The sequence below is a fragment of the Rhinatrema bivittatum genome, unplaced genomic scaffold (genome assembly GCF_901001135.1).
Source record: "Rhinatrema bivittatum unplaced genomic scaffold, aRhiBiv1.1, whole genome shotgun sequence".
NCBI lineage: Eukaryota > Metazoa > Chordata > Amphibia > Gymnophiona > Rhinatrematidae > Rhinatrema > Rhinatrema bivittatum.
The window spans coordinates 1,070-26,306 of NW_021820826.1; the positions used below are offsets into that span (position 1 = coordinate 1,070).

At 39.7% G+C, this 25,237-nt stretch overlaps 1 long non-coding RNA gene across 1 annotated transcript; it reads right to left on the reverse strand.

The window, feature by feature from the left end:
• Nucleotides 1-1,866: 1,866 nt before the first annotated feature.
• LOC115082175 lies at nt 1,867-24,977 on the reverse strand. The gene is made up of 3 exons (XR_003854099.1): nt 24,644-24,977; nt 11,159-11,244; nt 1,867-1,939 (listed from the first exon to the last, which is right to left on the reverse strand). It is a non-coding gene; the product is annotated as an uncharacterized LOC115082175 (long non-coding RNA).
• Nucleotides 24,978-25,237: the final 260 nt, after the last annotated feature.

Sequence of the window (25,237 nt, forward strand, 5' to 3'; positions counted from 1 at the left end):
TCTGCACTATCGGCGGCACTCTTCAACATTTATCTTCTCCCGATATGCCACTTCCTCTCAAACCTTAAACTGACTCACTTCATATATGCTGATGACATCCAAATACTTATCCCAATACACAATGCACCTACAAAAAAACAGCCAATTACCTCACCAAAATAAAGCAACTACTAACCAACATGAGACTTATCCTAAACATTGATAAACAGAATAATCATGCTGGATAGAAAGAACAACCCTACACATACCACCACTCAACATAATGAATCAAAAGACTGCAATCTCCCCTGTCACCCATGCCCGCAACCTAGGAGTCATAATCGACAAGGAACTATCCTTCAAAACCATATCTCGCTAAAATCAAAGACGGATATCACAAACTCCTAACCCTACGACATCTAAAACCTTTCCTTTCCCCCAACTTCAGAACAGTCCTCCAACTACTCATCTTCTCCAACCTGGATTACTGCAACTCCCTGCTATTCAACTTACCTCTCACCACCATCCGACCTCTCCAAATACTTCAAAATACAGCCGCCAGAATACTCACAGGAATGAAAAAATACGATCACATTACTCCAACTCTCATTTCACTACATGGCTCCCAATAAAATACAGGATAGACTACAAAATACTATCCATATACACAAAATAATATATGAAAAACAAACTGGCTAAGTGCATCCATAAAACTCCACTCACCAAACCGAAATCTCCGTTCAGCTAACAAAGGTCTACTAAAAATTCCACCTGCTCGCCACAAACAACTTACCTCAACTCAGAAGAGAGCCATTTCCCTAGGAAGCCCCGAACTCTGGAACACCCTCCCAAATGAACTGAGAACACAGCAAAATTTAAAAACCTTCAAATAAGAACTAAAAGTTTGGATGTTCGCCAAAGCCTACCAAAACCTCCAATGACACTATGCTACAACTTCCATTGCAGAACCAATACAAAGCACGTAATTGAACCTGTACATATGTTTATAATGACTACGATAACTATGTTAATAAGCACGTGAATTTCTGAACACTATGTTAAACATCGAAACTTTGTAAACCGTTGTGATGGCGAAACCGGACGGTATATAAAACTCGATAAATAAATAAAACAAACAACATAATTATCTTATTCGTTATAAACAAAGTTTGATTGTAAATTGTACATGTTAAATCCGTGCAGAAGCTCAAACCAAAAAAAAACCTAAGGGGCTCGCAATGCAGCATGGATGCGGGAACATACTCAGTAGTGAAAAGCTCTATAAAGAGAGAAGGCTCTGTGTGATGCAGTTGGATAACATCACCCACTTGTCATAGCTAATTCAGCCCTGCTTGTTAACAGAACTTTACAGTCCGCTTGACAAGAGTTACTATATGTTATGGATGTTTATGAATTCGAGGCATAGAATATTTTCAGTGGAGGCAATCAGTATGTGAAATAGTCTTCCTCTAACTCTGGCAGATGAAGGAAAACTTGCTATTTCGGAAGCAACTGAAAATTTGTGTGATTTTTAGCAGAAGAGAAATGGAGAATGCAGACTTTGATTTGACCGAAGGTAACTGGGATGGTTTCAAAAAGAGGGGTGTGAACTGGAATTACCGTATACTGGAAAAGTTGTTTAAAATTGGATTACATGCTTTTATGTTGTACATAGCTCTGGATTGTTTAAGGATATGTGATTAATAAACTGAATTAAACAAATACAAACCAAAGTAGATCATACTAAAGGTAGGATACAATTATTAGCATGTTACTCCAAAGTCTTTCCACATTAATGCACTACCAATCTACAGTCAGTTCTCCTGTTCTCTCACTGTAAAACTAGGATGAGCTAATTCAAAACTGTGTGTTAACATCTCTGGATACCTTTATCCTACGATTATCACCAGCATCTTCTTTAATACGGTTTAGCCAGGATTCATCAAACCAGGCAACATCACTACAAAGAAAAAAAGAAAAAAAAAAAAAGGAAAATAAAATTATTTATAAAAGGAATACTGGTAATTATTGATGTCTATTTAATATTTACGTTCTTATGTTCAGAAACTCTGTTTAATGTAACGCTTTAACTGCGACAGTTTTGTTCTATGGAAACCGACCTGATTTGATATTTGCATCGAGAATGTCGGTATATAAAAATCCTAAATAAATAAATAAATAATTGATATGGTACAACATATACTGATCTTTTGCTTTAACCAAACATTTTGAATATTCTATAAAAAAAAAAAGGGAACAACTTTCTAGTCAAGCTCTCTTTCATTAAAGTTTAACAATTATTATACGATTAATCAGTAAAGCAATTACTTAAAACTGAAACGTGGCAAACCACTAATCACAGTAGATTGTACCAAAACAAATTTTAGGAATAAAACCTCACAAAAAGCAAGAAATCAGTTTATCATTATTTGATTTCCTCAGAATCTATGGAGAGTCTTCTGTGACCATTTAGGGATTTCCATTCAACAATTTGTCAAATCAGTGATCCCAAACAGCAGCTAATACTTGAAAAGGAAAGCACCAGGTCTGCCATAGCAGAAAAACAAAAACAGATTGTCGTCTTTTCTGCTGACTTGCCATCTGACAGCCGTGTCATACTGTAATGACTGTTTGTGTTTTACTTCAAGTTCAAATAGGTTTCTGGCATTAGACCAGTGGTTCCCAGCCTTTTTTGTGTCGTGGCACACCTGGCGTTGGGCTCATTTCACCAAGGCACATCAGCATCTTCCCTATCCCTCCCCCCCCCCCCCCCCGGGTATCATCATTTTCTTATCTTCCTCCCCCCCAACCCCTGACATCACCACCTTCTCTGCCCTCTCCCCACTCCACATCACCTTTTCTCTTCCCTCTCCCCCCCCCCAATCTACTACCCACTGAAATTATCACCAGTTTCAGCCCTCTCCCTCCTCACACCTCTAGTATCACCACCTTTTCTTCCCAGTCCTCCTTCCCCTATGCCTATCACCACACCTTCTCTTCCCTCTCTCTCTACCCCCTGGCACTATCTTCCCTTTTCTCTCCCTTCTAACCTGGCATTATCACCATAATTCCTCTTCTCTCCCCTCTACCCATACATCACCTTCCCTTTCCCACCCTTTCCTTCCACCCCCCCCTCTATATAATCTCCATCAACCTTTCTCCTACCCTCTCCCCCCCTTGGCATCAGTACTCTCTTCTTTCCTTCCCCCCCCCCCCCCCAAAGCTTCATAGCAAAATTCAACGGCCTCTTCTAGCAGCACTTACCTGGTGCTGCTTCTTTCTATGCCTGTTTCCCTCTTTAAGATGAAATGCATGGGGCCAATAGGACTTTTGAACCCATAGGGTCCCCACCCCCATGCCATTTCAACTGCAGAGGAAAGCCAGCAGAGGGAAAAACAGAAGCAGCAGCAGCAGATAAGCAATGCTCTGACTCCCCCTGCTGGTGGGAGGATATCCTGCAGGCCAGCTGTTGTAGAGAAAAGAGGAACTGAAGACTGTCGCAGCACAGCAGAGATACAGCCACAACACTAGTGTGCTGCGGCACACTGGTTGGGAAACACTGCATTAGACAGTCATGTGCGTACCCAAAAACCTAGTTACTAGTACTAAAAAAAGCTAAGGGTTAAACCAACACCGCACACTAAAGGAGATATTTAACACCCATAAGGCTCCAGAAATAAGTAAACCCATAAGCACAAAAACGGCCCAATTTTAAAAGGCCATGGCGTAACCCGTTACGCACAGAAGTGCTGGGCCTGCAGAAGGGGTGGGATGGGAACAGCGCCATTAGCCATTGTCCTGGGGAAGTGTGCGCTGGCAGCTGGCTGGTGCGCTGAGATTACTGATCTGGAGGAGCAAAAGTAAGTACCATAATAAAAAAAATGTAGGGATAGTTAAGTAGATTTAGGGGGTGGGGAGGAGAGGGTGAAGAGGGAGGAAGGATAGGGGTAGGAAAGTTCCTCCCAGTCTGCTCCTTAACTGGAGCGAACTGGGAGGGAACTGGGGGGAGGCCCGATTGCTTCGCTGCTCGTATTTGCTAAAATTCCCCCTGCGCAGCTGGCCACCCACATGCACGGACATGAAAATCCGGCGCGCATCTGCTGCGCAGGACTCGTATTTTATAACATGGTGCACGCCCGACACGCACTATTAATAAATTGGGCACATCCATGTGCGTTTGCGGATCTTAAAATCAACCCCAAAGGTCTTACTAAGGTGCACTATACTAACAGTTAAATGCAGATTGTAGGATTTACCTGGAAAAATTAGTGGGAAAATCCTGTTAAACTGTCCCTAGTCCTTTTTATAGAATTCTTTTTATTGCGGGTCAAACCATACAAATACAAACAATTCTTGGTACACATTTAAGATTTTTGTGTCACCAGGACAACCATAAGGAAATTATTACATAGAATTTAACTTTTATCTCCCCTAACACCTGACGCCCTAGTCTCCTTGTTGCTACAACTGGATGGAGCTTAAGTGTTCTAAACCCCAACTCACTGTCAACCACTGAGTGTAGAATATTTCCCTTGAAGATGTGAAGGTAGAGTCTTATGTAAGCACCCCAAATCCAATGGAAGGAGGTAACTTCTTCTTAAAAAGGCAAAGCTTTTAAGTTCAGATTTAAAAGGTCAGACACTTCTGCAAGCCAAAAAACAGCTAAGGAATGGGCCATCAGATGAGATCCACTGGACTAAATATACATTTTTAGCCATGCTGAAACCTTTCCAAAAAAATATCAATATTATCTTGTTCTAAATTTGAATTATCAATTGAACACTCCAGAACCCATAATTCAGGTGACAAATGGTACAGAGGGTCCTCCACCACCCCTGCCAAAAAATGTATGACCTGACCCCAAAAGCTCTGAATGTGGGGGACATTTCCACAGACCATGGCTTAATGTCACAGTTACTTCTGGGCACTTCAAGTAAGCAGGATTGTCTATAAGTTTCATCTGAGAAGCCCTATACGGCGATATAACCAACCTATGTTAGAACCCTGAAGATATTGTTCCCCTCATACTACTGAGAGAATACTTTTATGTATCCAGTTTAAACCATCTTACAAATAGTCATCTTACAGAGATGTTTTTAAAAAGTGTTCCATACCTCTGCCAGGATTGTAAAAATTATTATACCTAGTCACTGAATACAGAAATGTATATAAATTAAGACAAGGATTGTCTACACCCCCTATACAAATGGAATGTCTTTGAAAGGGCCCTGCCTTATAATGCTGAACCTGGAGTTTGAAATGGCTTCCGATAAGCTTGCTACTTTCGCAAAAGGCTAGATATCTGCATGTTGAAAACCCAGATGCTGTTGAAGGTATTTAAGGGAAAACATTTCCTTAATTGGAGGGTAGGTAAATAAAATCGAGAAAAGCTTCTCTTGGGAATGAGTTCTGAAAAAATTTACAAAGTACCTCCAGGAGAGAACCAAAAATGCCTAACGTCCTTTGTTACCAAAACCCATGTTTATTTGTATTTTAAATAGCATTATTGCATTTAAAACAGAAAAAAATACAATGCATCTTAAATTCACGTTATTAAATCGTAAAGAAATTAATCTACAGATAAAAACACTCAGAATTCTGCACCAGAAAAGCAAAACAAAAATATGTCCTTGTTAAGCTATTACGACAGTCCTTCAAAAAATTTGAAATGCCACCTCACAAAATCACACACCTGTTTTCCAAAAGCACTATCATTCCCCCCCCACCCAAAAAAAAGAGACACTACAAAATGGGCCTTGCATAACAGATGCTCATTTCATAAATGGATTTCTGTTGGTTCACATCTAGGGGCCTATTTACTATATGGCATTAATGTGTCTCCCATTTAATTTATTTATATCAATGCGGATTACTAAAGTAGAAATGTTTATCACTTGTTTTAATTTACGACATCTCATCAATTAAAAGCTTCCATAAACAATGTTTTTACTTTTTTTTTTTTTTCCTCTGACTCACATAATCACTGTTGCTACCTAGCTCACATGGTAAAGCATTCCACAGCTCTGGGCCCAGAACTGGAAACACCCTAGTCCTAGTAGTAGCCGTAAGAGCAACATTTAATAAAAGGTACAGTCAAATATTGCGAAGCAGAACACAATACAGAATTGGGCGCATAGCATATCAAATTCCATGCCTGTGCTAGCGCATAACGTGCGTTAAGACAGATTTTTTTTTCAAATTAACATAGATGTGTGTGTTGAAATTTAAATGAGATGATTAATACATAACATTATGCTCCTCAGCTCATTTAAATTTAATGCAGATCGTGTTCATCACAAAAATCAGCATTAAATGTCATTATTAGCAGTAAACTTTAACTATAGCTCTAGAGGTGCACTTCGTTATTTTCATTAAAGGCATGCAGTAACATGCATTAATGCACAGTGCTGCAGCGCTTTAATGAAATGCAAAGCCATTAGATGTTAGCATGAAAAAAAAGATGACACTGCATGCATTCAACACAATTTAATCAATAGGCCCTTATCTAAGTAAAATGTAAAGTTAATGCAAGTAAAGTAACAGGTAATTACTTAAATTACGATGCAATTGTCATAAAAGACAACAGAATAAAATGCACTACCATGTTACACAACTACTATTTCTGTTCACTGTTAACACACATTATTGCAATTTAGTGAATCACCCTGTTAATGTGTTTTGGGTTTTGTTTTTTTTTTAAAGTATGTGGCTTTTGATGTGATTTATCATTGTAAAATATTTATTTACTGATTTTATATATCGTCATTCAGTGTAGCCATCATAACGGTTTACGATAGTAATAAAATTACAATAAAACTAACAAAATAAAATGTACATATTAAAGTAAAATTTACAATAAAACAACATGACTTGATATTAGTACAGTAAGAATAAAAATACATTAAAGTTATAATTGGGAACTTAAGGCGAGGAGGGGAAAAAAAATCGAGTCATATTTGTTCAGGTTCTTAGTTTTACACCACCACAAAAATAAAAAAAAAGTTATATAAGTTGTCAGTTTTATAGAAAATTTTGCAGTGATGCAATGAGGCACAGGAATGAACCCTTAAGGGTGAATTTTCAAAGATTTACACATGCAAAACTGGTATAGAGCTTTGTAAGTAGCATATATTTGTGTACATGCTATTTCATAAACATAAAAAGTATGCACATATTTTCAGTTTACCTGTGCTAAAACAGGGCAGTCTAGGGATGTTCTGGGGAAGGGACAAGAGTTTTATGCGTAAATTGCTATTTTATAAGAGACTTAAGCGAATGCACTTGGTAATCATTCTCACAATTTTACACCTGCTAATTATCTAAAGCAATTGATTAAACAGACCCTCTGTTATTGGTTGGGTGGGAGAACTGGTTGAACTGGATGGGCGGGGAGGTGGGAGTTCAGGGTCAAGGTCTAGGAAGATCTTGACTTGGAGGACTAGGTAAACTGGTGGAGGTACTGGCAAGCTAGCAATTTCACATACACGCATGTTTTAACATACACCAACTTCCTCGTATAAATCTGGGTTTTACGCGAGCAAGTTATATTTATTTTCGCATGTAAAATATATGCACATATGTTTATAAAATAGATAGAAAAAGTACACACTTTCAATGCATTGCAGGTATTTGTGTGTAACCAAACCTACGCACACGGGTTGGGTGGTGGACAAAAGCGTATTCCCGATACACGCAGGTTATAAAATGCTGCAGAAGATATCCATATGGCCATATACGCGTGTAAGTCGGATATTAAGTTGGAGGTCCCGAAAGTTTAAAAAAGTAAAAAAAAAAAAAAAAAAAAATTGAAATTGGCCCGCGGGTTGAAAACCGGACGCTCAATTTTGCCGGCGTCCGGTTTCCGAACCCGTGGCTGTCAGCGGGCTCGAGAACAGACGCTGGCAAAATTGAGCGTCGGCTGTCAAACCCGCTGACAGCCACCGCTCCTGTCCGAAAAGAGACGCTAGGGACGCGCTGGTGTCCCTAGCTCCTCTTTTTACCGCCGGGCCTAATTTAAATTTATTTACTGTATTGCACGAACGATTTTTACTGTATCGGCCCGATTATGAGATTTCAATGTTCAAATGCCTTTAAATTAAGAGGTAATTGGTACTTCTGAGAATTGAAATGTAATATAACATATGGCATACTAGGTCAGATTAAGGACTCTTGAGCCCACCATCCTCTCTTCAACAGTGGCCAGTTTGCGTCACAAGTATGCATAGATCCCAAGTAGTGGATCTACTTCTTATTGCTTGCTTGCAGAGGTAGATTAGAGAAAGCAATTGCTAACTGGCTAATAATGATTTATGAATTTTAACTCCAGGAACTTGTTGAAACCTCTGTTAAACCCAGCTACGCTAGTAACCTTGACCACATCCCCTGGGAAATGATTCCACAGAGACTGTGCACTCAATGAAAAAAAAATACTTGATTTGTTTTAAATCTGTTGGTTGTTAGTTTCATGGGACATCCCCTTGTTTTAGTATTATTTGAAGGGTAAATAATCCCCACCCATTCATCCGTTTCACCCCACTAATGATTTAATAAACTTCTATCATGTTCCTTCTCAGCTGTGTCTGTTTCCAAACTGAAGATCCCTAGCCCTTTGAGCTTTTCTTCATAAGGGAGCCTTTCCAGCCCCTTTATCATTTGTTTCCCTCCTCTGTACTGCTTCTACTTCTTATGTTTCTTTGAAATGGGGTGAACAGAATGACACACAATACTCAAGATGAGGTTGCACCATGGATCGATACAGAAGCATTATGATATTTTCTGTTTTATTCCCCATTCCTCTCCACATAATTCCTAAATTTATATTTGCTTTTTTTGACTGCTACTGCAGAAATTATCTTCCCTTTGTGCATCATTTTGCACTTTTCCACGTTAGATTTCATCTACTATTCAGAAACCCAGTTCCTTGTATAATTCCTCAAAATCTGCTGCTGCTGAAAAACAGACTGAGGAGATTTTAAACACCTCTATCATATCCCCCCTCAGTCGTCTCTTCTCCAAGCTGAAAAGTCCTAACCTCTTTAGTCTTTCCTCATAGGGGAGTTGTTCCATTCCCCTTATCATTTTGGTAGCCCTTCTCTGTACCTTCTCCATCGCAATTATATCTTTTTTGAGATGCGGCGACCAGAATTGTACACAGTATTCAAGGTGCGGTCTCACCATGGAGCGATACAGAGGCATTATGACATTTTCCGTTTTATTCATCATTCCTTTTCTAATAATTCCCAACATTCTGTTTGCTTTTTTGACTGCCGCAGCACACTGAACCGACGATTTCAATGTGTTATCCACTATGACACCTAGATCTCTTTCTTGGGTTGTAGCACCTAATATGGAACCCAACATCGTGTAATTATAGCATGGGTTATTTTTCCCTATATGCATCACCTTGCACTTATCCACATTAAATTTCATCTGCCATTTGGATGCCCAATTTTCCAGTCTCACAAGGTCTTCCTGCAATTTATCACAATCTGCTTGTGATTAATTGCAGGAAGACCTTGTGAGACTGGAAAATTGGGCATCCAAATGGCAGATGAAATTTAATGTGGATAAGTGCAAGGTGATGCATATAGGGAAAAATAACCCATGCTATAATTACACGATGTTGGGTTCCATATTAGGTGCTACAACCCAAGAAAGAGATCTAGGTGTCATAGTGGATAACACATTGAAATTGTCGGTTCAGTGTGCTGCGGCAGTCAAAAAAGCAAACAGAATGTTGGGAATTATTAGAAAAGGAATGATGAATAAAACAGAAAATGTCATAATGCCTCTGTATCGCTCCATGGTGAGACCGCACCTTGAATACTGTGTACAATTCTGGTCGCCGCATCTCAAAAAAGATATAATTGCGATGGAGAAGGTACAGAGAAGGGCTACCAAAATGATAAGGGGAATGGAACAACTCCCCTATGAGGAAAGACTAAAGAGGTTAGGACTTTTCAGCTTGGAGAAGAGACGACTGAGGGGGGATACGATAGAGGTGTTTAAAATCATGAGAGGTCTAGAACGGGTAGATGTGAATCGGTTATTTACTCTTTCGGATAGTAGAAGGACTAGGGGACACTCCATGAAGTTAGCATGGGGCACATTTAAAACTAATCGGAGAAAGTTCTTTTTTACTCAACGCACAATTAAACTCTGGAATTTGTTGCCAGAGAATGTGGTTCGTGCAGTTAGTATAGCTGTGTTTAAAAAAGGATTGGATAAGTTCTTGGAGGAGAAGTCCATTACCTGCTATTAAGTTCACTTAGAGAATAGCCACTGCCATTAGCAATGGTTACATGGAATAGACTTAGTTTTTGGGTACTTGCCAGGTTCTTATGGCCTGGATTGGCCACTGTTGGAAACAGGATGCTGGGCTTGATGGACCCTTGGTCTGACCCAGTATGGCATTTTCTTATGTTCTTATGACTCTGAGGCAACTCCCGCACATGCTCAGTATAGCTCAAAGCTCTACTAGGTATAAGAGACTGTTCCGTGCAGTACTGGATGACATCACCCCCTAGATCATCGTCAATTCGGCTCTGCTTATCAACAGGAAATAATAATTCTGAAGAACTGTGTCTCATATGTAAATCTGATCACCTCACTTGCTGCTCCCTTTTCCAGATCATTAATGAATATATTAAACAGCACAGGTCCCAGTATAGATCTCTGGATATTCCACTACTGTCCTTTCTCCATTTGGAAAGCTTACCACATAGTCCTACCTCTGTTTCCTGTCTTTTAACCAGTTAGCAAGTCACAAAAAGGACACTGCTTTCTATCCTATGATGTTTTAGTATCCCGATGAGCCCCGAGAGACTGTCACATGCCTTCTGAAAATCTCAATATACCAAAGCAACTAGTTCATCTTATCCAAATTTGTTTACAGTTTAAAAAAAAACAAACTGAAAGATTGGTAAGGCAAGACTTCCTTTTGCTAAAACCATGTTGACGCTTCCCCATTAAGCCTCTTCTATCCATATAGCCAGTAGTTTGGGGTATAAGAATAACTTCTACCATTTTGCCTGGCACCAACATTGGGCTCAAAGAATGTTTTGGATGTGGATTGCTCTTTTTTAAAAGATGATATGAAGTCTGAAACAAAACCAAAAAAAAAAAACCAAACCCAAACAAACCACCACCGTTCTCCTTTTTCAATTCAAGATCAACTTACAGTTTGTGAAGTGTCTGTGCCATGGCTACTCCACTACTGAGGTCCTGGATAGTTTTGCACGGTGCATCAGTATTGAAGGTCTGCAGCTAGAAAGGCAAAAATATCATCACATTCTTAATGGCACAATGTGAAGAAGTACTCTGAATGGTCAAACTGCAGCATCTACAACATTTCATTTTGAACAAAAGACAACTAACAGGGCTGAAGTAGCACAAGTTTCTAAATTTGCTCTAATTCAACCTCTGTCTCCCCATTATTATGCATTCGATAGGTGCACACACATTCCAGACAAAAGAAACCAAGTGCAACAAATGAAGATCCTTAGTCAATTTCTTTAAGAAAAGCAAAGCAAAACTCTCACCATGTGTGAATATAAGAAAGAGGATGGAGGGAGAGCTATAAATCTCTAAAGAGAGAGTGATGCAGAATAAGCAGAGAGACTGTAAAGAAAGACTGCTGGATATGCATTGCCAAATTAATCCAGGAGAAATGTGTCGGTGTTACACAGTATCTTCCGAAAAACATTACCTGTCAAGTCTGGAAGTCAGACAAACTCTGTGAAAGCAGAAGATTTGTAATGGAGCAGCAGCAGGGTAAGGAGGATCAGAAGACAGGCATGGCATTTGAGCGCAAGGATGAAGGCTACTGCTGTATCAGCCCACTGGTACCCTAACATGCACAAGCAGCTGATGTGCTCCGGCAAAGAGTTAAGGAGGCATTCAGAAAGTCGATATGTGGCTTACACCTTACCGAACAAGAGAGGGAATAACTAAAATGCTGATTGTGTACTTCTAACGCATGGATAGCGCGGAGCATGTGAAATAGGCCAACTAGCAGGCATAGTAAGAAAATGTATAATCCAAATGAAGTTCTGTGTGGTTGCCTGAAGGTTCTAAAAAGTCATATAGGAGACTTCCTCACAAATTTAACACTAAGGAATAAACTGAAGAGTGCTCATTTTCGTGATTCTGACCCATGTATGTTCAGCACGCTTCCCAGGGTATGCGTCTGATCAGGTACATGTGCCACTAAATACACCTCTCCAGTGGAGAATGACAGACCATTCTATATATGGGATATCCGCATGCAGGTAGAAGTATGTGGCAACAAGTCAACGCATGTTTCACTGGAGTTTCCACTAATCCTAAAAATTTGTAAATCATAGCTTAAAAAAATTAAATGTTATTTATTTAGGATTTCAGAATTCTTAAGTTTGTTCTACTATAAAAGCAATTCAAGCTACACACCCAATTAGTAGGGCATTTATTATGGATGGCCTAGTCCTAGGAATCTAAGAGGAAGCTGCAATTTCTCCCTTAGTAGCCAAGTGAGATTTCCAATAGCAGCGTTTTAAAATGCATACCACACCCAAACAAGCTATCAGTACTGGTTTTGCAGGTTTTCCACCACTACAGGCCAGACCTTGCCTAGACATGCCCCCATGGGAAGAGTAGAGATGAAGATCCTGAAGATCTAGTAGAGTAAACATAACTTAAAAAGAAAACTTGCACATTAAGAGGTATATTTTGTTTTTTGTTTTTTTAGAATTTTGATAAGTTATCTGGCTAGCCAGGTAAGTTATCAGGGATATTCAACCAGATAACTTTGAAACCTAACCAGCTATCGGGCCGATACAGTAAAAATGCAGGAGTGGGCGAGCGCCCGCTCTCCCAGCGCGCGCACAGGCCACTCTCCTGTGCGCGATACAGTATTTTAATAATAAAGTTACTCTTAGTTTATTTGAAATGGGAAAAATATCACGAATAAAACTGGCGAGCTTGCAACTTGGATTTTGGAAAGAAGGTCTCAAATTGCCAAATTTGTGGGTTTTTAATATGGTTTGTCTTTTACATGTGATTAGGGACTGGCTTGGGGAACACAGCAGTGTTTAATTAGGTGTTATGGGGGTGTTATGATAATCCTAGAGGTTTTATTATCTTTTGCATGGAAGAAAACGTGTACTTCCATGCGGGTTAAGGCTTAATCCATTGTTTACATCTGTTCTTCGGGTCTGGAAATGGGTGAGAGAAATACAAACCATCTCCCACAGTTTTGATTTTCCTGTCACTTAGAGGGGAATGGGGATTTTTCACCGGGATTGGATCATGTTATTTTTTGCAAAGGGAGGATGTGGGTCTTAGGAAAATCGGTCAATTGCTATTGGAATCTATTTATTTATTTATTTTATTTTATATACCGACGTTCGATCGAGATATCACATCGGTTTCCAGATAACTAAAAGAATAGGGTAGTAACAGCCCTATTTTACATTATAACATTGTAATAAATATAATAAATTATAACATTGTAATAAATATGACGAATTATAACAGAAATAACAGGATTACATGGAACATTTGATATAGTATATAACATGTACATAAATGACTTGTTGATGAGGATAATTTAAGGTTAGCAGGGAGGGTTTGAAAGGGGGGGGGGGGGGGGGGATAGGTGGGAGGAAGGTGGTGCAAGGGAGGGAAGATGGTGACGCGAGATGCTTGTGTAGGGGGCGTGGTGTGTTGCAGTTGCATTTGGGCAGGTTACGTGTCAGGTGGGAAAGCTTTTAGGAACAGCCATGTTTTGAGGTGTTTTTTGAAGACTTGCAATGAAGGTTCATTTCTGAGACAGGTGGGATATCTACATTTCAAACTTTAAAAGGACAAATAAGGCTTAGATAAGGATTTCTATGCCTATTTGCAGATATGTCATTATGTTGAATCTTTGTTACATGGCAATAAGGAGGTTTTCAAAGCAGGGAAATTTGAGGGGGCAGTTATTAATATCGCCTCTCAATCCGGGTTAATTTCCAAATTATATAGGGGTTTAATGGGTTATTGGATAGTGGGACCCCCTCTCCTCTGTAACAGCACAGTGGAGAAGAGATTTGGGAATGGCTTTGGAAGAAGATATTCGATTCTCTCTGATGGAGTTGGGATAATTAATAGAAAGTGCTAACCTTTGAGAAATGCAATTTAAAGTGGTGCATAGGCTTTACTTTTTTCACCATTCCAAACATTCAAGGCTGGTATTACTTGGGACCCTGCTCGTTGGAAGTGTGGGGCATCAGAAGGCACTTTTTTCCATTGTTTCTAAGCATGTGTGATCATTAAAAGTTTTTGGGCTTCAATTTTTCAACATATCGCTACCTGGACTGGGAAGGATGTGCCGCGAGATGCATCCCTAGGATTATTACATATTTTTGATGGTTATGAGATGGCTGATAAATATCTGTTATTGTATCTGTGTAAAGCCAGTTATATAAATTAAAAATGTATATTGGTACAATGGATACATAAGGTCACGCCTACCCTGGAACAGTGGAAACCATACCTAGATTCCTGGTCTTGTAGAATTTGTAATCTGATAATTCTCTTTTGGTATCATGATTTTTCAGCTGCAATTGGGATTGATGGGTGGGGTAACTTGATGAAGACGTTATTCACTAGAGGCTGAAAGGTTTTTTCATTACCGTACTTTGTGTACCTATTATTGTTAATGTCATTCTGTTTTTGTTGTATTTGTCTTTTGAAATCAAACAGACTTACTAAAATAAATTGAGTCTCTTAAGACACCAGAAGACACTTGATTTCCTCTTGGCAATCAATGTATGCCACTGTTGTCACACTGCCCAATAGGACCCAAACCTCCCAGAGGAGAACAAAGCCATGCAAACTGCCCTGGTCTCTAAACAACTGATAGACCTCAATGTTTCCACCATAAACCATTGACCCTGTGCCGTTGGCCCTTGAACACATGGACCCCCCAACACTTCATGCTGGCATCTGTGGGCACCACCATTCAATCTAGGAGTTCCAAATCCATTCCTCGCTTCAAATTGACCTGAGAAAGTCACCACAAGAGACCGGTCCTAGATTCTCCCTGAAGCAGGAGCTAGAAGACCTCAGACTGTGGGTTCCAGCGGGACAAAAGTGCCTTCTGAAATGATCTTATACGTGCGAAAGCCCAAGGTCTTAGCTCTAGTATAGAAGCCACAGAACCCAAGACATAAATAATCCCATACTCTGGGCACCGAAAGTTGCAATCTGCAACAGACTTAATGTCTATAACTTCATCACTCTGTCTACCTTGCCCACGTTCGTGTCGAACTGGGCTCCCAGATACTCCAAGGATTGAAATGAAACCACAGTGCTCTTTACCAGGTTCAGCTGCCAGCCCAGAGACTGTAGCTTCTGCATGACCCACTTCACCCTCTGTTGACATTGAGCCTCAATTCGAATGAGCCAATTGTCCAGATAAGGGTGGACTAAGACACTTTCCTTTCTCAAGGCTGCGGTTACCACCTCCCATCACTTTGGTGAAGGTCCGCGGTGCCATCATTAGCTCAAATGGGAGTGTTCGAAACTGAAAATGTTTCCCCCAGGACCATGAATCACAGGAATTTCTGATGTTCCTCCTTGATAGGAATGTACAGTGTAGCTTCTGTCAGATCCAACAAGCCAGAAGCCATCCCTTATGCCCCCACCACTATCATTGATCGCAGGGTTTCCATGCGAAACTGCGGCACCCTTAGAGCCACATTCACCTCTTTCAGATCTAGAATGGGCAGATTGTTCCCAATGAAGAAGGGACCTACGAAATAGATGGAATTCCTCTCTCTTCCCCATTCCCTTGGTGGTACAGCAGCTATCGTTTCCATATGCTGCAATCGATCCAGTGTGGTGCGAACCACCTCTCTTTTGACATGGGATACCCAAGAGGAAATCATACAGGCCTCTTGAACAGGATGAGCAAATCTTAATGCGTCTCTTATCACTTCCAGGATCCCCTCATTCGTTGTGATCTTGGTCCACTCTTTGTAAAAGAGGACTAGTCTCTCTTCTACAACTTCTATGCCCTTCTCTGGTACCCTAGCGAAGAGGGTACCAGAGAAGGGCAACCAAAATGATAAAGGGGATGGAACAGCTCCCCTATGAGGAAAAGCTAAAGAGATTAGAGTTGTTCAGCTTGGAGAAGAGATGGCTGAGAGAGGATATGATAGAGGTCTTTAAAATCATGAGAGGTCTAGATTGGGTAAATGTGAATCTGTTATTTACTAAAATTGGAGAAAATTCTTTTTCACTCAATGCACAATTAAGTTCTGGAATTTGTTGCCAGAGGATGTGATTAGTGCAGTAATGTAGCTGGGTTTAAAAACTGTTTGGATAAATTATTGGAGGAGAAATCCATTAACTGCTATCAATCAAGCTGAGTTAGGGAATAGGCACTGCTATTACTAGCATCAGTAGCATGGGATCTTCTTAGTGTTTGGGTACGTGCCAGATACTTATAGCCTGGATTGGCCACTGTTGGAAACAGAATGCTGGGCTTGATGGTCCCTTGGTCTGACCCAGTATGGCAATTTCTTATGTTCTTAACATAGATTCATTGTGCGGGTTTACTTTCTCTGGCCCCTTGTCCAGCACATTCATGCGCAGTTCTATGTGGGGTCAGAAAGGACTGCATCATACCAGAACTTTACCTCATGGCAACGTGCAGCAGGTGTTTCTCTGTGGGTTCTGCCATGCTGGATTGCGGCCACCCATGAGTCTCTGCTGCACGCGCTGCCTCCTGACTCTCACCCGCGGATTGCTGCAGCTGCCACAAGACCCCTTCTCCCTCTTACAGCTCTCCTGAGCCATGCGTACCTTTCCTTTTTTTCTTTTTTTTAAGCGACAGGCTGCTTAAGAGAACCCAGTCAGCAAGCGGAGAAATAAATAAGGATATTTCCTTTATACTGCCACAACTGAGCTTCAAATGAGGAAAGACATGGGAGCCAGACCACTTGCTTTCGGTCCCCTACAGACACTGGGCCAAGCCACTTCAAGGTCACCAACCCCCTGGCTTGGTCTTCACTCCCAGGGGGATGGTCCTGCCAGGCAGTTTACATGTCTAGGAGCAAAATTTGTCTTCAATCAACTTATTTTTCTTTTTATAAATCTTCAGACTGCAGGTTTTGCACCTCTACCATCTGCTGGAGACAGAGAAATACTGAGGGGCTGCAGATGGCATGTTAAGGAGCAGTATCAGGAAAATGTCATTCTCTGTCTCCATCTGCTGGAAAGGAGGCAAAACTCCATGCATCTGGACTGATCTAGGGTATGAACAGGAAGATTTGTTTTTGCCAAAAATATCAAGCTGTCAGAGCCTGCATTTGTTAACAATGGTGGAAAAGCAGAACTACTTGTAATCTGAAAAACTAAGGAAATTGTTGAATTGGACAAACACATTCCCTTGCAAAACTTCCCTATTGTTGTTTTAGGGCCCGATTTACTAAAGTTTTTCTCATAGTCCGGGTCTACAGGGGGAAAAATGCTTAGTAGACCAGGGCCTAATTTCCTCCTGAGAATTCTTAAGGACCTCAGAACCAGTATATACACAGCTTTTCTTAATGATCCAAGCATGAGATGAGTGAATGAAAAATTTATCATATTTACGGTATTTTTACTTTTTAATAATTGGTATTTTATGGTTATAGAAGCATAAATGTTTAGAATGATGTACAAATGGACAAGCTAAGTAAGGGGTGCTGAAACCTTGACAACTGGTAAGACTGCTTGCAAGTTTCAAGTATTTGTTTGTTTTTATATACCAATGTTCAATTTACACATCACATTGGTTTACATGTAACTTGAAGGTAAAGAGGAAAGGTACGGTATATCCTTTTGTCAGGTACAAAAACAATGAGAGAGAAGTAATATTAAGTTATAGTGGTAACATGAGTAAAAAACAGTGCTAGTAGTGGCAGTAATCAGTATTGATCGGGGAATGGACAGCATACGAGATATATTTTTCTTGACCCGTCTCAGTTAAGAATATTTCTAGATACGCATTCCTTAACTAAACAAAGCTCTAACTAATTTCCGTTTTTGGGATCTAGAAATATTATATTGTTGTGCCTCTCTTTTTACTTTTCATAGAATGAGATTTCCTTAATTACTCCCAATGAATAGGATTCTCTCCCTTATTTCCTTATAAAGGGATGATTTATAGTTGAGAATTTTTTCCATATTTCTTTTGTGTAAACTTAAAAAGATATTCCAGAAGGAATCTGATGTCCTTTTTCTTATAAATATATTTGTATACCTTTATCCCAATCTCTTGATATGCGTGTATTGCTATCATGTAATGTTTGAAAATTCAAAATAAAAAAAAAAATAAAAAAAAAAATAGGGTAACAATTAGCATTAGAGTAGCATTAGAATAACAGAAATGAACATTAGATAGGGAATAGACAAGATGAGTAAAAACAGAACAATAATTAACATTAGAATAACAATAAATAACATTAGATATATGTATCAAAGACAGTGATGAGGGACTTATATTGAACGGATTGTGATGGAGAGGAAAATGTGTTCAGGGGAGCATAGAGTCTATTGTGTGGATGGATAGATTTGTTGGTTTGGTGGTGGAGGGCGGTGCAGGGTTAGGGCCTGTTTTGGGGTTGGTTCGGGTGTGTTGTTGGGAAAGCTTTGCGGAATAACCATGTCTTAAGATTTTTCTTGAAATATTGGGTGGATGGATCTGTTCTTAGTTCTGTGGGGAGTTTGTTCCAAAGGATGGGGCCGGCAACCGAAAAAAAGTTTGATCCCTTGTATATATCCATTGAGTGGCTTGGGGGGGGGGGGGCGTTTGTAGGAGTCCAGAGTTTGAGGAGCGAAGATTCCGTGAGGGAGTATGGAGGAGAAGGGGGGTGGGCAGCCAGTTGGTTTTGTCGTTGGAGAATTTTGTGAATGATGGTTAAGGTTTTGTACTGTATTCTCTGAGGGATTAGAAGCCAGTGTAGGTCTTTAAAGGATAGGTGTGATGTGGTCTGATCTCTTGCTGTTTGTGAGGGCTCTGGCAGCAGCGTTTTGGAGTAGTTGAATGGGTTTGAGGGTGAAGGCTGGGAGGCCCAGTAGTAGGGCATGGCAGTAGTCAAGTTTTGAGAAGAGAAGAGCCTGTAGAACTGTTCGAAAGTCTTGTGGGTATAGCAGTGGCTTGAGCTTTCTTAGGATTTGGAGTTTGTAAAATCCATCTTTTAGTAGGTTGTTGATGTGTTTTTTGAAGTTTAGTTGATTGTCAAGCATGATGCCAAGATTTTTGACTGTAGAGAGTGTTTGGTTTGGAGAGGTTGTGTGGAGGGTGGTGGTGGTTTGCTAGATATGTATAGGATTTCAGTTTTAGTGTGATTGAGTGTAAGGGATAGTTGTAATAGTAGGTGCTTTATAGATGATAGGTGTGCGTTCCATTGCTCTAGGGTGTGTTCGATGGAGTCTTTGATTGGGAGTAAGATTTGTACATCGTCGGCATATACGTAATGTAGCAGTCCTGTTTCGTTGAGGAGTTTGCATAGTGGTGTCATGTAGATGTTGAATAATGTGGAGGATAGGGAAGAGCCTTGTGGGACTCCATGGGGGGAGGGGGATTTGCTTGGATTCGGTGTCGTTGAATTTGACCTTGTATGACCTGTTAGATAGGTAGGATTTGAACCAGTTGAGCGTTGTGTCTTGAAGTCCAATTTCCTTTAGTCTGTGTATTAACGTTTTGTGGTTGACAGTATCAAATGCAGCTGATATGTCGAGGAGGATGAGTAAGTAGGAGGTGTTGCAGTTGAGTCCTTTAAGGATTGTGTCAGAGAGAGTAGTAGTGTTTTGGTACTGAGGGAAGTCCTGAAGCAGTGTTGCGCGGGGAAGAGAATATTGTGGGATTCCAAGTGTTCGACGAATTGATGGTTTACAATTTTTTTGAGTATCTTGGCTATGAAGGGTAGGTTCGATATTGATCTAAAGTTTACTAGATCAGTTTCATCGAGATGAGGTTTTTTTTTTTTTGGTTTTTTTTTTGAGTATAGGTTTGATGATGGTGCATTTTAGTTTTTCAGGGAAGATGCCTTGGTCAAGTGACAGGTTGATTGTGGTTGCTATTGGTTGGCTATGTGGTTCGGTATTTGTTTAAGAAATTTTATAGGAATTGGGTCAATGGGATGAGCTGCAGGATTAATGTTTTGTATGATTGATTCAATTTCGGTTGATGCAACGTGATCGAAGTGAGTCCATTTGTTGTTGTCTATGTGTGGGTTGGTTGTAGTCTCGATTGTAGTCTTTTAGTTTGGGTTAGGGTTTTTTGCTATTAGATTTAGTATTTTGTTATTGAAGAATTGGGCCAGGTGGTCGCTGGTGTTTGTCTGATTGGCCGTTCTGAGTGAATTTTGGATTGGTTGGGTGAGGTTGTTGACATAGGCAAATAGGGTTCTTGGATTGTATTGGTGGTTGTGGATTTTGACGGCGTAATAATTGCACTTGGCTTTGTCTATATCAGTTTTGTATATGTATAGTATGGTCTGGAAGCTGTCTTTTAGCTGTGGAGTGGGTTTTAGTCTCCATTTCTTTTCAGCTCGTCTTAGGAGTTTGGTCAACTCAACCCCTTTGTATAGATGTAATCACGTATGCCCTTTAAGAGTGCATTTTGCTGTTGGACAACGGTACTGCTGTTCTTTCTCAATCTGAAAGTCTCCAGCACCACATTAAAATTGCACCAACATATGCATGCTAGTTCTGCAGAGTCTGCAAGGAGGTCTCCCACTACTTTTTGAAAACTTTGCTTTTTACTGAAGCGAACTCTCTCTTCTAATCAACAAAATGATAGTATATAAAGCCATGAGGCAGAGATGAATAAAGATCACAAGCTTTACCAGTCAATCTCTTTAGAAATGCACATACAGGGCTTCATTTAAATAAACAAACAAAAAATGGCTTATGCACATAAAGCCTTGATTTATGCACAAAATGATCCTTTGAAAGTTAGGGATGTGCACATGCAAGAGTTGACATGAAACCCTATCTCTTATTTGGTCTTACCTGCACTAGAACTTGTGCTTGTGTGGAGAAAGCATTTGCACGTAAACTTCGATTTTCAAAAGCATGCACATAAAAAGTACAGGCAATGCAGGTGTAATTTTCTGCATGTGTACACATTTACTGGACAACCTGTGGATTTTCAAAGCAGACTTATTTGTATAAGTCTGCTTTGAAAATTTGGGCTGAAGTCTGCATGTACTTTAAATGCCATTATAAAAATTACCCTCCAAAGGATCAATTTCACTCAACTATGCAAATGAAAAAGGCCATTTAATTAGGAGAATGTACTGCACTAAAAACTTGGGGATATTTGGATCTTTCAGAGAAATCTGAAAGTCAAATGACAACCGAAAATGAAAGAAAACATATAATGTACATACAACCAGTGCTTGCAAGACTACCCAAATTAAAGATATTAAAAAATGTATTCCAGTGGGATAAGTCTTGGACATTTAGTGTATGACCCTACTAAATTCATGATTTAAGAAAATAAAGGGAAGATCTTTGTGAGTGGGAGCTAAGTAGGCTGACTCCATTTCAAGTACAGCTTCTTTGGTCCTACTTTACATTATTGGCCACTGGTTCACTTGGATGAGGGTATAGTGCTTGATGTTTGGTGATACTGTAAACTCCAGATCATCATAAGAATTATGATGCAGGCTATTTGCTTTTAGTACCCATCTAAAAGAAAAGGGTATAATAATGAGCACTAGATTGCATTGGGATGAGTTACAAAACTAACCGGGCAAAATGATCATGATATATAATTGGTAGACTAAGTTTTTTCCCCCCTCCCCCCACAGAGTACTCATCTTTGCAAGGTAAAATTTATGCTGAAATGCAAAAATTGATTCATATTTACCAATTAAATTATCCTACCAAATACACTCACATGCACTATATAGTTCCTCATATCTGCCTTAACATCATTTGGATTGCAAATACCTCCTACTATTAATGCCGCCTGTACAAGAATTAAAAAGAAAGTAAATGACAACCATGTGTCTACATGGATTTCTTGAGTGTTTCAATGTTATGCTATTGAAAATGACCAGAATCTAGTAACTAATTATCTTAAAGTTTAGGAATTTAACTAAGAAATTGTTCTTTATTACTGCATTTAAATTATGTAAGGTCTAATCTATTTAGACATTTTATATACCGTCATTCCAATTGATGATCACAACTGTTTACAAAAGTAACATTCATATGATAGATCAACACAAACAATAACTCAAAACAATTGGAAGTAATTTAAATGTTCTAGTACATTTTTCACTAAAGGTCTACGGAGAAGTTCTAGTACTTTCACTAAAGATCTGGGACATTAGGCTGGAAAATCAGTTTCAGTAATTTACATAGTGTCATTGAATTGTCATTAGATACTTTTATCCTCTCGTTACTAATTAATGTCTTTGCCATTATTATTGCAGACTCTCCATTCTACTAATTTAAAGTTAGGTTATATTCATTTTTTTTTTAATAACCATGTTTTTTTAGCTCACATTTAATTCTCTTTCCTTCTGATATCAGTCGTATTGTCTCGGGTAGAGAATTCCAGAGTTTTGGGCCCACTACGGAAAACACGTGATCTCTTATTTGCGTCAGATGTGTTTTCCATATTGTAGGCACGGTGAACAGTGCTTTAATTTTATGCTATCAAGTTTTAACTCTATTATCTTAAGAATGGAAATTGTAATATGTAGTAACTTTTTATTACTGCACTTTTATTAGTGCATTTAATTAAGTAATGTCCGATTAATCTTAATTGGGTTCAGGGCAAAGCTAGCAGTAATGTGGACAGCTTTTAGCATTTATTCTTCCAAACTATGTAGAATTAAATTTTAATTTACATTTCTATACCACTTTCTTCAAAAGGCCAACCCAGGGTGGTTTATAGTGTAGCAATAAGAAATAGTAAAACATTTTGAAAAATGGCAAAAATATAATAAAACCTGCATATAAAATAACCATAACACATAGCCTAGCACCCCCACTCTCCTTTAAAAACCATATTGAGATTTGTCTGGCTTTAAAAAAAAAAACCCCAAAAACCCTGGTTTTATATGTTTTAAGATTGTAAACCCTCTGAGGATAGAGAACTACATACAATAACGGAATATAATCCACTTTGAAGTGTCACTAAAAGTGGAATATAAAAAAATGATTACTGTGTTGAATTTGTGTATTCTTGGCTTTTGACCATTTTCAAACAAAATCTGCATGTCTAAATGGAATATGTTACCCATAGAATTAAGGCTCCAGAAAGATGTAAAAGTGTTTAAGAAAGCACTAAAAATGTGGCTTTTTGCACAAGCATTCCAATTAGAAGTCAGCCAGTAATTCTCATATTTTTATATTTTGATGATTTCTTTTAATTATTTTTATGTAATTTGGTATGTTTTTAAAGTGATTATTTATTCTTCTAATTCCTAACATTTATTTTATGATTTGATTCATTCATATAATTTTAAGAGTGCTTTATACTTATATTTATTTGATTGGTTTAAATTTTTATTGTATTTTTATGATTTTTAGTTACAAAAACAATGCAAACCGGTATGAAGGTAAATACCAACATCGGTATAGAAAATAAAGTAAATAAATAAAATACAAGTTAAATTATATTGACTGTATTTTTATGTTGTTATATGTATTTTATATTTTTATTAATTTTCTTGTTTTGCATTTTATAGTAATCCACCTTAGGCTGAGTGATGAAAAAGTGGAAAATAAGACAGCAAGTTATCAGGTACAACTTGTCTAGCATATCTGCACCAAAAGCAGGAGAATCCTGTCTGAAAACCACCTATGCCCAGATAAATCTCCCTGCTGCTTATGTCAACACTTCAAGACTTTATAAAAGGTAACAAAAGGACTTATGTACTAAGCATTTTCCCCATAAACATAAAAATGTAAAAAGTCCTGGTAGTGCCAGAAACAGGCCCCAAGTTCAGAGCTTTATGGTAATTTGATCCACTTCTTGGGTCAAACTGTTGTAATAGTAATCTTTCGTGCATAAAGTGCAGTACATAACTGCAGTCAAACAAAACAGAATGCAGGCATACAAAATTCTGTTAGGCACTGTCAGAACCAAGATCTTCTAGTCAACAAATCTTGAACTACTGAATTATGAGGCAGCCAACAAATGCATTCAATTTATTTACACCCCCAAAAGGATGTATCAGATATTTGAAGTCTATAATAGTGAGCCCCGTCAGCACGATATGCTTTCACATGCATTCTCAACCCTTCCTCCACACATGTATAATTCAAGAGCACGGCTTCGGCAGCAATAAGATCGGCGATGGATCCTGCCAAACAAGCACATATCAATGGCCACGATTTCCTCAAGAGCCCGTTTCCCACTGGAAAACGGGAGAGCAGGCGGGACGAGCCACTTGAAAGCCCCCCAGCCACGACAACTGACCCAGAAAAGCCAGGGAGTTTCTGGCGGACCGTGAACCCTGCGCTCACCGACCATAATAAAAGAGAGAAAAAAAAAAAAAAAAAGCGGGATAGCCGCCCGCTCCTGAGCCCAGGCCGCCCGGGCGCGAGCGGGCGCCGGCAGCTCACCTGTCGCCTCCCGGGGAAGCCCACTTAAAGAGAGACAGAGACACCCCAAAACACCAGCAATCCTCACCCATATGATCAGGCTCTCGCACAGCTCCGTCTCCGTAGCCTCCATGTTCGGTGCGTCTCTAGCAGGCGGGTGAGAAAGAGGGGGGCTTAGAAAGGAAAGGGGGGGGGGGGTCGTCCGTCGCCTTCGCCGCTGCTCGTTCCTTTTTTTTTTCTTTTTTTTTTTCCGCCGGCCTGACCTCACTCACACCTGGGATACGACAATTTCGTCATAGCCCGAGAGCACTCCAACGCAGCTACGCCAAAACCGAAGCGTAAGCACGTCGCTAGGACACACACCCTTGCGCTTTTCGTGCAAGACTGCCGACCAAAGCGTATTGCCTTTTTTTTTTTTTTTTTTGGACTGACAGGACTACTACCAAATCAGAGCTCTCGACGGGCGAGCCGCCGCAACAACGCCCTCCCACCACGAGGATTCGTAATTTGTACCCGCCCACTCAGCTCCGGTCCTGAGTGTAGGAATGAGCGCTCGCTCTTGATTGGCTGGGATTGGGCGCGTGGGCGGGTTTGGAGGAACGGAAGTTCGCTGCCCTATTAGCACTGCACGCGCCGGGGCTTGTTTTGGGGCGTGCTTTTCGTTGGGAGCAGGCGTTGTGTG